Raw genomic sequence first — 13,407 nt, 5'->3', positions numbered from 1 at the left:
TCACCTCAGAAAAATTCCAAAGCTATTGCAAAGATAGAGGGATTAAGAGACATAAATCAGTCCCAGGTAACCCACAACAGAATGGGATAGTAGAGAGGATGAATAGGACACTTCTAGAGAGAGTTAGGTGTATGTTATCTAGCTCAGGAATGCCTGCTAAATTTTGGGGTGAGGCTGTCACCACTGCTGCCTATTTGATTAATAGGTGTCCCTCTGCTGCTATTGAGTTCAAAACACCTGAAGAAATGTGGATTGGTAGACCTGTGGATTACTCAAACCTCGGGAGTTTTGGTTGTTTAGCCTATATGCACATTAGGCAAGATAAACTAGAACCTAGAGCCCTTAAGTGTGCTATGCTAGGTTATCCTGTAGGTGTTAAGGGGTATAAGGTGTGGTGTATAGAACCTGGTAAAGGGAAAGCTTTAATAAGTAGGGATGTTGTGTTCAAAGAGAACATTATGCCTTTTAAAGCTCAGCCTATTGTCCAAACCAAGACCCCAAAAGTCTCTGTAGAAACTGATCAGAGCAGTGATCTGCCTGAAGTAGAAGACCAATCTGCTCTTAAAACCCAAATCCCTAGAGTTAAGGTGGAGGTGGAGGATAGTATTCAAGATAATGATGATCTTAGTGAATACCATCTTGCTAGAGATAGGGTAAGAAGAGTCATAAAACCACCTGCTAGGTTCTCTGAAGCAGACCATGTTAGTTTTGCTTTTGCTGTTGCCGAAGAGATAAACTATAGGGAACCTAGGAATTATAAAGAAGCTATCAGTTGTGCAGAGAGTGATAATTGGATTAAAGCTATGGAAGAGGAAATAGAGTCCCTTATGAAAAACAAAACCTGGGTTTTAGTTGAAAAACCAAAGAACAAAAAATGTGTTAGTTGTAAATGGCTTTATAAGAAGAAAATAGAGGTTTATAAGGGATCTGAAACCATTAGATACAAAGCTAGACTGGTAGCTAGGGGTTTTACTCAACAAGAGGGTGTAGATTTTAATGAGATTTTTTCACCCGTAGTAAAACACTGTTCCATAAGGATCCTTCTTGCTCTTGCTGCTCAAATGGATTTAGAATTGCAGCAGATGGATGTAAAGACTGCTTTTCTAAATGGTGAACTAGAGGAAACAATCTATATGTACCAACCTGAGGGGTTTGAGGTCTTAGGCAGTGAGAATCTAGTATGTTTACTTAGAAAATCTCTATATGGATTGAAGCAGAGTCCTAGACAATGGAATAAAAGGTTTGATGAGTTTATGATAAGCATTGGTTTTAAAAGGACTCTCCATGATAGGTGTGTTTATCTTAAGGAGATTAGTGAATCTGATATGGTGTATCTATTGCTATATGTAGATGATATGCTTATAGCTGGTAGATCTAGTTCAGAAATTGACAAGGTTAAGAGAGCTTTAGGCTCTGAGTTTGACATGAAAGACTTGGGTAATGCTAGGAGAATCCTAGGCATGGACATAAAAAGAAATAGAGCCCAGAAGAGTCTAATGTTAGTTCAAACTGACTATATCAAGAAAGTCTTAGCTAAGTTTAATATGAATGAGTCTAAGGCTGTTAGCATACCTTTAGCAAACCATATTAAACTGTCTAGTAAACAAAGTCCTAAGACTAATGAGGAGATTAAGGAAATGAGCTGTATTCCTTATGCAAATGTGGTGGGTAGTATAATGTATGCTTATGTTATGTACCAGACCAGACCTTGCTCATGTAGTAAGTGTAGTTAGCAGATTCATGGCTAACCCAGGAAAGAATCATTGGCATGCTCTGAAAGGAGTTCTCAGATACCTAAAAGCTACAGCTGACTTAGGAATTCTGTTTCAAGGTGGAGCTCATAAGTTTGAGCCTATTTTGTTGGGATTTACTAATTCTGACTATGCAGGTAGTGTGGATACCAGAAAATCTCAGTCTGGTTTTGTTTTCTCCTTATATGGATCAGCTATCAGTTGGAAATCAACATTACAATCTGTGGTTGCTCTTTCAACCACAGAGGCAGAATATATAGCGATCACCGAAGCTGTAAAGAAAGGAATTTGGTTAAGAGGTATGCTGCAGGAATTGGGTATTGAACAAGATTGTGTTACTATTATGTGTGATAGCCAAAGTGTTATACATTTAGTCAAACACCAGGTTTTCCATGAAAGGTCGAAGCATATTGATGTTAGAATGCATTTTGTGAGAGATGTTGTTGAAAAGGGTGCTGTGCAGGTAAAGAAAATTTCGACTGATGAAAATGCTTCTGATATGCTTACAAAAGCTTTATCTCCTGCCAAGTTTAAAAAATGTTGCATGCTTATTGGTATGAACTTTCTTGAAGAGAGTAATGTTAGTTTTCAATAATTGTGCTTGTAGTTATTAAAGAGCTGGAGTTTCTACTCTCATCCAGACAAGGTGGAGATTTGTGGTGTGTCTGCTTGTGGTATAAACTTGAAGGACTAATATGTAATATTAGAACATTAAGTGGGCTGCTAAGCAAGGTTATATCATAATTAGTTGGAGTTAGTTTTCAGCTGAGTTCAAAGTTGCGCTCTTGTATCTGCTTTCAGAATATGCGTCTAGGTTCATTCTTCTTCTCTCACATATAAATTCCTTACTTTCCCAGCTGTATTGTGATTTGATTTGTTACAGTTTGTTTAGCAAAATAGAGATAGAAAGAGAGTGAAATTGAGCTTCTTATTTGGTGATTTAGATAGCTTACTCTTTCGATTTTTCTTGTTTTTTATTTTCATTACTGTAACTTGTAAATTGTTTGAGTGATCTAGTAGTGAAATTCTTGGTTACTCCGTGGACGTAGATCGAAAGATCGAACCACATAATTTTGGTGTTCTTGATCGTTGTTTACTTTGTGTATTTCGCACATTCTCAATCCGACAAACCACAACATTTTCCTTTTTGAAAACTTTATATCACGTGGATCTCTTTCTTTACTCATAATGCAATTAATTATCATTATTAATATATGTGTGAGTTGACCTAGTGGTAGGTGATCAATGCGCAAGGCATGAGGTCTTAGGTTCGAATCCACCATGATGTGGTCTGTCAAAATTTCTTTATGTGTGGTTGAGATTGAATTTTTGGTTGATTTTTTGTAAATGAAGAGTGTTAGTAAGGATAATATATTAAAGAGGATGGTGGGATCATTGCCATAAAAAAAAAGTGACGTAATTTTGGCGGACGTCCGATATAATAATTTGTGACATAATCTTGGCAGACGGAGGGAGTATAATTTATCAATAATAATAATGGGTTGATTTTTTTGTAAATAAAGAGTGTTAGTAAGGATAAAATATTAAAGAGGATGGTGGGACCATTGCCATAAAAGGAAAGTGACGTAATTTTGGCAGACGTCCGATATAATAATTGTGACATAATCTTGGCGGACGGAGGGAGTATAATTTATCAATAATAAAAAATAATAATTAGCATTATTAATGTTAGGGTTAATTGCATATAATATCACGAACTTTGCCTAAAATTCATTTTCCCCACGATCTTTAAAAATTTCATTTTTTATCAAATACTTTGACATTTGTTCAATTTTCCAACGATTTTTTTTTCGATGACCGAAAAAATGACATAACAGTGACGTAGATTTAATTTTACACATAACTCTAACCTGGAATATATATCAATTTCAAATTACATATATAACACTAAATAATAATAATAAAAAAAACCTTTATTGCTTTTAATTTCTTTTGGTGGAAGAAAGAAACTGTTTGTTTCCTTTCCACCACCTTTGGTCGAAGGGTTCCTCTCACCGATTGCTTCATTTCGCCGATTGCTCGCCGATTCCAAACCAGTAGTGCCCATTGCTCGCCGACTGTTGGCGCTGATTGCTTCTTGTTTCTAGTCTTTCGAACGTGTTCGCCGATTGCTGCCGCTGATTTTTGGTGCCGGTGCTTCGCCCACATCTACTATTGATTGATGGCCTGTGCTTCGTCGTCGTTGGCCTGGTGCTTCGCCAGAAAATACGTCTATTGTTGGTGGTGTACTGGTGTGATAGAATCACATATTTGAGTTCTTTTAATCAAATTGGTTGATTCCTACCATAGCTAGCTAAGTAGTTGTGGAATGAATATAATAGGACAAAAATATGTTTTTTGGTGAACATTGGCAGTTTGAATTTTTGGTGGAACTAATGGCACAATACATGTTCTAAGCACTTCTAACTGGTTGAATTATGTTTCCTCTTTGATTCTAGTTTCATGTTACTATTGGCAAGTTCACAATATGAGCTCAACAATACAACAATAATGGAGAAAAAAATCATGGGAAAATTGAACAAATGTAAAAGTATTTGATAAAAAATTGAATTTTTAAAGATCGTGGGGAAAATGAATTTAGGGCAAAGTTCGTGATATTATATGAAATTATGCAATTAACCTAATCGACGCCACGTAGCATTTGCCGGAATGGCGTGTGCCGGCGAGCCACATCATCAGCCACGTAGATTCCGATTTGAGGGGAGAAAAAAATTGTGGGGAAATTGAACAAATGTTAAAGTATTTGATAAAATATGAAATTTTTAAAGATGGTGGGGAAAATGGATTTCAGTCGAAGTTCGTGATATTATATGCAATTAACCCTTAATGTTACTCATTCGGTGCTATTATTAATGGAATATTTTTCTTATTGAGTTATCCCAAATATAATAGCATATTTTTTATTTTTATAATAATTTTACATTACGAATAATATGACCTTCACACGCTTTTACATATTTTTACATTATTATTTTGTTATCCTAAATACTCGTGTCCAAAAGAAATAAACCATCAATGTTGGGACGGAAAAAAGTACTTTTTAAGTGGGACTCATTCTCCACTCACAATATATTCAATTATTTTTATTATAATATGTTAGTTAATTTCTAAGATTTTTTTTTTTGGAGTATATTTTTTATATGCTAAATTTTGTTTTTTCTTTCCCTTTTTGTTTTTGGAGTTGGGAGTACTATTTTATTTTTGGCTTTATTCTTCATACTTTTTTTTTCTTTATTCTTTGTATAGTTATTGTATATTACTCCATCCGTCCCATTAAAAATGTCTAATTACTTTTGGACATGAAGATTAAGAAATGTATAATTAGTAGATAAAGTGGATTGGTGAAAATTATTTAAATATTAAATATAGAGAGGAGAGAGAATATATTGTCAAAAAAGAAATGAGATATCCTATTATGAAAAGTGGGACATTTGTAATAGAACGAAAGGAGTAAAAGTTAACTTAGAGCATCCTCAATGCATTGGCTCTAAGTCAGCCTCTAAGGAGGGGGTCCCCGACTTAGAGCATCTACTCTCCAATGCATTTACTCTAAATTTCTCATTTATATTTTAATTCGTTTTAATTCTTCAATTGTTGAATATAATATTTCATTAAAAATTAATTTCAACATTATATTAATCAAAATAAAATACAATAATTAAAATAAATATTAAACTTTAAAATTGAAAGAGCTTAATGCCCTGAATTACCATAAGTAACATTGTGAATTCGTAAGAGTAATGTTAGCAAGAATGTTGACAGCATTCAAGAAAACATGCAACAGATTCAAAAAAACACACAAGAAAATTTTTTCACGGATTATATAAATACAACTCGTGAGTGCCTCATGGCTAAATTCACTATGATCAATTGATCATCAACATTATACGGTACAGAATAAGATATCTTTGGTGATCAACCTTTACAGATTGGCTGCCTAAAATTAATCCACTTATCTATAAACTGCACTAGAATGTTGACTCAACACAAAAAGCAAACAGACGAAAAACCTAATGTTAATCGAACAAAAATCATTCTGCTATGCTCCAATGTCCTCGATCTTCAGTCCTTGTCCTTGACCTCCCGTCAATACAGAGTAAGCCTTTACAGATTGGCTGCCTAAGACTCTTCCGTCAAAGCAATACTTGAAGAATCGGTGTCATGTTTGCAGCAGAACCAAATGATGAGTTGGCTGTGAGCGAATGTTAGGTCGATGAAAATACATTTCCAAAATGTACGAATGATAGAGGCTTCTTGTTGCTTTATAGACTTCTAAGTCGTGGTTAGTTTACATCACTTCCCACTTCCAGAAGCTCTCTATAATCGCTGCAATCTCTCTCAAAAAATTGTCAGTCGACCCGCCACGAATGTTGGTTGAAAAGATCACGGATCCTGAAAAATAGGAAAAAACTGCAATCTACTTTGGACCATGATTAACCACCATTCCACTTATTAAAAACGTGGTCAACTGTGTGCGTGTGTTGGCCAAGCGATAAGGGGTTAATGCCTAAAGCCAAAGATCTTGGGTTCGAATCTCATGTGGCGCGGCCTTTTAATTTCTTTATTTAATGTTATAAATTTATCAAAAAAAAAAATGTGGTCAACCACCACAAACCTTTATTCCACAACCAAAAAATGATAAAACGTAAAATGAGTGTAAAGATTAAATATTTACAAATACTAATGGAGAGTCAAAATTCAGCTTCAAAGCAAATTTCGAAATGTTGACAACAGAATATTATCAACATTCAACCCAACATTGTCAGAGTCAACATTGACTCTAACAAAAATAAATTTGTTTATCAAACATAAAGTTTTAGAATTACAATAATTGAAATAAAAAAATTATATTAAAAAGATTTGAAAAGGTTTAGAATTTTAAAATAAAAAAATAATATAAAAAATGAAGTAAAAAAATTAAAAGAATTGAAAATTTTGGTTTTGTATTGTATATCCCACATCATAAAGTATATGCTTCTCTACAATGTGTAGCGCACTATAAAAAGAGAAGCTACATTAAGTTGATTTTGTATGTATTCCACATCGAAAAGTGTATGCTTCTCTACAATGTGCAATACACTATAAAAAGATAAGCTGTATGAAATTGATTTTGTATTGTATCCTACATCGAAAAGTGTATGTTTCTCTAAAATCTAAAAAAAAAGCTACATGAAATTGATTTTGTATGTATCTCACATCTAAAGGTATAAGCTTCTCTATAATATGTATTACACTAAAAAAAATGAAGTGAGGCGAGTGCATTGCACGCGCCCCACATAAATACCTTTGCACCCAATTCTCCCCTACGGCCCCGCTTCCAACTGGCCTGGTGGGCCAGCGATGGTGCGGCTCTAGACATTCGCACCCGATTCTCCCCTACGACTCTGCTTCGAACTGGCCCGATGCGCGAACGGTGGTGCGACTCTAGGCGGGCAGCTCGATTCAATGCTAGAACCGTCCATTGAAGATGTTCTTATACATTAGATGAGATACATCATAATCCCTCTATCTCAAGTTTTAGTATTCATTTGAGAGTGGACGGGTTTTAATAAAGTGGTTGGGTGTATTTTAATTTTTAAGTGAAATAAGGGTCTTATTTTTTGTGTGAATGTTAAAATAATTAAAGTGGAGTAAGGGTCCACCTACTTTTATTAAAAATATAAATGAATATCAAAATATGAGATGATAAAAAAAATGGATACTAAAAAGTGGGATGAAGAGAATTAATTTTACTCGACGTAGTACTCCATCTAGCAATACAAATGTGAAATTCAAACGTGAGATGAGAGATCTCAACTGTAAACATAATGAAATTTGAATGGAGCATCAAGAATAATAAATGAATGATATAGTATAAATAAATAACTGAATTAAGAGAAATGGGAATTAATGGTTTTGGGAAGTAGGTAAACCACCTGCATCACACAGCATTCATACCTTCGAGAACATACTAGAGAGAGTGATGTTTTGAGGTACTTGAATTTCCAAAATTCTTTAATTCCTAGTTTAAACGTCAAAAAGAAATTGTATTATTATGGATATTCAATTCAATGCGTAATAATTAATCTATGTTGCAATAAATTGTACTAAAAATGAGTGTTATCATTCTATGAATTAATTCTGATCTTCTACTCGCATGCAACATACTACCATTCTTCATAAAATTTGTAATGACTAATTGTGGTTTATGATATCACATATCTAAAAAGTTTATTTAAAAATTTGTAACGAGGATTTCTTTGCCTAAGGGGATGTGAGATTATGTTATATGCTAAATACGAATCAGATTAATATAATCTAAAGAATGCAGCTTTATTTATTTAAAGGGAAAAACAATCTGTGTTTTAGGCTGAGAAGTGATAGTGCAACTACCCACAGCAACCGACAATCTTCAAATTCAGATAAATAACATCTTCCATTCTCTCTCCCCCTCTCTGGAGATCTAGAAACCACAGCGTGATTGCTTGATTTCGCAATGGGAAGAGCTCTCAATCCATTCGCACAGTTTTGATCCCCGCAGTAATCTGCATTCTTCTCTTCTCCGATGATGCCCGGAGCTTCTATCTACCCGGTGTTGCTCCCGAAGACTTCGAAAAGGTCTCCCTAATTGTTCTATTTGAATTTTTTAGGGGTTTACTGATTGTTGGTAATCTGGAATTTGGTTATTGGATCATCTAAATGCTGATTTCTTGGGGTTCCATGTGAGATATTTATGGTTGATGTGTTCCTTGATCTGCATTCCGTTGAAAAGATCCTGAGATTTTAATAATTTTATCTGTTTCTTTGTTTTCATCTTCTTTTGGGATTGATAATCCGAAATGGGTGTATCCCAAATCTAGTTTTTGATATGGGAATTTGATTGCATGGAGATGTGGTAAGATCTGATACTGATTTATGCCCATATGTATTGCATAGCAGTGGTATTGCTAGTGAAGAATGTGGATTAGGCATTTTGTTTCCGAGATGCCACGAAGCAATTTTACGCGAGATTGGGTTATATGTTTGATTGAGAGTATGTTTCCTGTAGAAGGTGTGTTGCTGGGGAAAGTGTTGGTTTGCATATACTAAGAATATAGTTTAGAGCATTAGAGGAGGATTCGAAAATGATTAGGCGTGAGCTACTCGTATTGTATTCAATTTATGCCTCGATGGAACGTATATGTAGGTGTGATAGCTATTTACTGGCTAGCTAAAGTAGAGCATAAGATTAGGATTCAATGTATGCTAGCTATTCACTGGCTAAATGGTTATGAAAGAAGGGGCCGGTGAACTTTTTCTTTGGATCACAAGGTAGTGAATTGATGATATTCAAAAATACATTTTCGTGATTACCTTTCATTTTAGTGAGAATTTTCCTAGTCTTTGCTCTCCTTTTCGTTTGTTTGCAGTCCATTTGATATCAAGGAAGGTATGAGTTAGATGGTACCACGAAGAAAGAATGGATAGTGAAAATTGTGTGTGAGCAAAGAGGATGATATTTGGAGCATTTATGTCGGGATATCATATTCATGTTTAGTGACATAATATGCAATATGCCACTTTGTTATCAAGAACTGAAAAGCTAAGCTCCACGATAGTAGCATTTTGTCTGTTACCGTTAGGTCTTGGACTTTATTCATCTATGCGTGTAGCTCGATCAAATTGTCATGCATCTTATTTTCCATATATAAATATAGGATAAATGTTGCATGTCCATGCTTAAATAGGGGAGATAATTGACTTTTACTTTAGATATTAGATTTTTGAGGTTGTACTGTTATATATGCACCTTTTATTCCAGAAAGTGATCTTCATTTTCTTTCTTGACACATATTGTGCTCGGGTTTGGATGTGTTACATTTTTGTTCTATCGTTTAATGGCTCGCAGGGAGATCCATTGAGCGTGAAAGTGAACAAATTGACTTCTATAAAGACTCAACTTCCTTATTCATACTATTCTATCCCTTACTGCCGCCCACATACTATAATCGACAGTAGAGAGAATCTTGGAGAAGTACTTCGTGGAGATCGCATCGAGAATTCCCCTTACGTGGTTGGTGTAATTATTTTGGTGACGTATTGCCTATTTGGCCTTTTTCTCGGTCCTTAACCTTCTCTTGTTGCATGATCATGTTACAGTTTAGGATGAGGGAGCCACAGCTGTGCAACGTTCTTTGTCGACTTGTACTTGATCCCAAGACTGCAAAAGCATTCAAGGAAAAAATCGAAGACGAATACCATGTCAACATGTATGTAGTTGTGTTGATGGCAATGGACAGAAACAAATTTCTCGAGTCATGTTAAGAGTATAGATTTGTTTAAACTTATCTCTTGATTAATATTTTCAATGTTACGTGCTGCAGGATCTTAGATAATCTTCCTTTAGTGGTGCCGATTCCAAGATTGGAACAAGAAGGTCCTCCAATCTACCAGTTGGGTTTCCACGTCGGGCTAAAAGGGCAATACGCTGGTGTAAGCTAGCTTCGTCCTTTTGGAAACTGCATCGAATGTTTTCTGCACAAGGTGTCTTTCTCTAAACTCATCTTTTCTTATGCAGAGCAAGGAAGAGAAGTATTTTATCCACAACCACTTGAACTTCGTTGTCAAGTATCACAAGGATCCACAAACCTATACATCGAGGATCGTAGGCTTTGAAGTCACACCATTTAGGTAAGGTTCTTAAGAACATTAGTCCATTTCCCGCCATTTCCGTCATCTCATTCTATTTTGTTTGAAACGTCAGTGTCTCATTCTTTAGTGTCAAGCACGAATATGAAGGAAAATGGACTGAAAACACACGGCTGAACGACATGTGATCCACACGCCCAACGTATAGTAACCTCTTCAAGCTCACCACAAGAGGTTGAAGATAAGCAAGAAGTGATATTCACTTATGATGTCACATTTCAGGTAACAAGCTTAGTATACAGTCGGTCGTGTCTTTTCTTATGTTATCCACGATTCTTGATCAACATGTATAATGCTCTCTATACATAGTAACCCTACGGCTGTAACGCAGGAGAGCGACGTGAAATGGGCATCGAGATGGGACACGTATCTTCTGATGGCCGACGATCAAATCCATTGGTTCTCCATAGTGAATTCTCTGATGATTGTCCTCTTCCTCTCGGGTATGGTCGCGATGATAATGCTGCGAACACTTTATCGAGACATCTCCAGGTATAACGAGCTTGAGACCCACGAGGAGGCCCAGGAAGAAACTGGATGGAAACTGGTCCACGCTGACGTGTTCAGGGCCCCAAGCAACTCGGACCTGCTCTGCGTCTACGTTGGAACGGGCGTGCAGTTTCTCGGAATGGTCGTCGTCACCATGATCTTCGCCGTCCTCGGATTCCTTTCCCCTTCTAACAGAGGCGGCCTCATGACGGCCATGCTATTGCTCTGGGCTTTCATGGGGATCTTCGCGGGTTACTCTGCCGCCCGTCTCTACAAGATGTTCAAAGGGATGGAGTGGAAGAGGATCGCCATCAACACAGCGTTACTCTTCCCGGCCACGGCGTTTGCCGCCTTCTTCATCCTCAACGCCCTCATCTGGGGCGAGAAGTCCTCCGGAGCAGTGCCGTTCGGGACGATGTTCGCCTTGGTCTTCCTCTGGTTCGGCATATCAGTTCCGCTCGTCTTCTTGGGCAGCTACATCGGATTCAAGAAGCCGGCGATCGAGGACCCCGTGAAGACGAACAAGATCCCGAGGCAGATCCCGGAGCAGGCGTGGTACATGAACCCGATCTTCTCGATCCTGATCGGGGGCATCCTCCCGTTCGGGGCGGTCTTCATCGAGCTCTTCTTCATACTGACCTCCATCTGGCTGAACCAGTTCTACTACATCTTCGGCTTCCTCTTCATCGTCTTCGTCATCCTCCTCGTCACGTGTGCGGAGATCACCGTCGTGCTCTGCTACTTCCAGCTGTGCAGTGAGGATTATCTGTGGTGGTGGCGATCGTACCTAACAGTCGGGATCATCGGCAATGTACCTCTTCCTCTACGCGGTGTTCTACTTCTTCACGAAGCTCGACATCACGAAGCTGGTGTCAGGGGCTCTCTACTTCGGGATACATGCTGATCGCGTCGTACGCCTTCTTCGTGCTGACGGGCGCCATCGGCTTCTACGCTTGCTTCTGGTTTACGAGGCTCATTTATTCTTCTGTGAAGATCGATTGATTTGATTGATTGTGTAGCAGCGGAAGCAGAAATTAGGATACAGAGTGTTGATGTGAATGATTTCATAAGGGAAGATGCCACCAAATTTTGGAAGTGAATGATATATCAACTACTTCTACTTGTACTTCTTTCTTTATTTTTTCTTGAATTTTTGTATAATGGACTACATGGAGTTTGTAAATTGCTCAAAGGTTACATATATATCTCTTTCTCTCTCTTTTGAGAAGCTTTTTTGTTGCACAGAGGAGTCTAAAGTCTAAACACACACAGAGTGGTCCTCTGTGATTTCCTGTTCTAGTTTTTTGTAGGCAATAATAGGCTTCAAAAGTGAAACTTGATATCAATAAATGGGCTCTTCTACAAGGAAAAATTAATGCACAAACTTTCATTCATTTTACAATTTTTATGTGATTTTTGGAATATTGAAATAATATCACCACATATTACTAAATTATTTGTGCTCTATATGTCAATTCCTTGACGAACGAAACAAATTGAAGATCGAGTACTCATTTTAAAGGTGAAAATATAATCATAATATCACAATATTTCAAAAGACGAACTTCATACCTTCGTTTATTAAACAGTGTTTTAGAATTAATAAATAAAATTAATATTTGAACTTTTAGCAAATTTCGATGTATAATTTCAACTTTAATTTACTCCATGTTTTATCTATTATGAACTTTAGTTACAGTCATGTCAAATTTATTAGTAGTAATTTTTTTTTTCATCGATGAAAGTGCGTGAAAATTAGTGCAACGGCGCCAAGCTTCGAAAGATCAGCTTACGTAAAAGTATATTCTGGGCCAACTTGTAATGACAGTAGTAATATTCTGAAAATTGATACCTAATCTGTTAATTTATTACAATTAAATTGTAAAAATTGGATGAGTTGCACGATTAAAATACCATTTGAAATTCAAACATCGTCGACAACGAAATACTTATTTCGCTTTGTTGAAATTCAAACAATTAAAGTCTGACAAAGCTTAAGGATAACAAATAGCTTGTGAAATTGTGGCGATCAACTTAATTAAACGATTTAATTAAAATATTTGTCGATCCGTGGTTCGAAGTTGTAATTTTAATCATACCTTGACATGCAATTCATGTATAAAAGTACTAATAGAGATGAATTGGATTATTTCAAAGTGGTGTGATTATATTTATATATATGGATTGGAAAGCGAAGAGCATTAACATAAGGAGCAAATCGAAATAGTAGTACATGTATATAATATAACGATCAAGCGCTCCGGCCGCCGTTGCGGTCGGACTTGTTCCGGTACATATACCAAAGCCCACCCACCACCGCAACGCCCACCGCCGCCATTGCGTACGGATTGTACGGCAACTTCCGCCCCGGATTCACTCCGCCGCCGCCGCCGCCTGTCCTCTCGTTTAAACCTGCCATTAATCTCAACTTTGTAGCGTCTGAAAAAAAGGAAAGGAGTATATTATATGTGTGCATTGA

General features: G+C 36.7%; 1 pseudogene; it reads left to right on the top strand.

Moving 5' to 3' along the window:
• The first annotated feature begins 1,740 nt into the window (after window positions 1–1,740).
• Window positions 1,741–12,156, top strand: LOC131026096 (transmembrane 9 superfamily member 9-like; annotated as a pseudogene).
• Window positions 12,157–13,407: the final 1,251 nt, after the last annotated feature.

Source organism: Salvia miltiorrhiza, chromosome 5 (genome assembly GCF_028751815.1).
Source record: "Salvia miltiorrhiza cultivar Shanhuang (shh) chromosome 5, IMPLAD_Smil_shh, whole genome shotgun sequence".
Taxonomy (NCBI): Eukaryota; Viridiplantae; Streptophyta; class Magnoliopsida; order Lamiales; family Lamiaceae; genus Salvia; species Salvia miltiorrhiza.
This window is presented reverse-complemented; position numbering and strand designations above follow the sequence as displayed.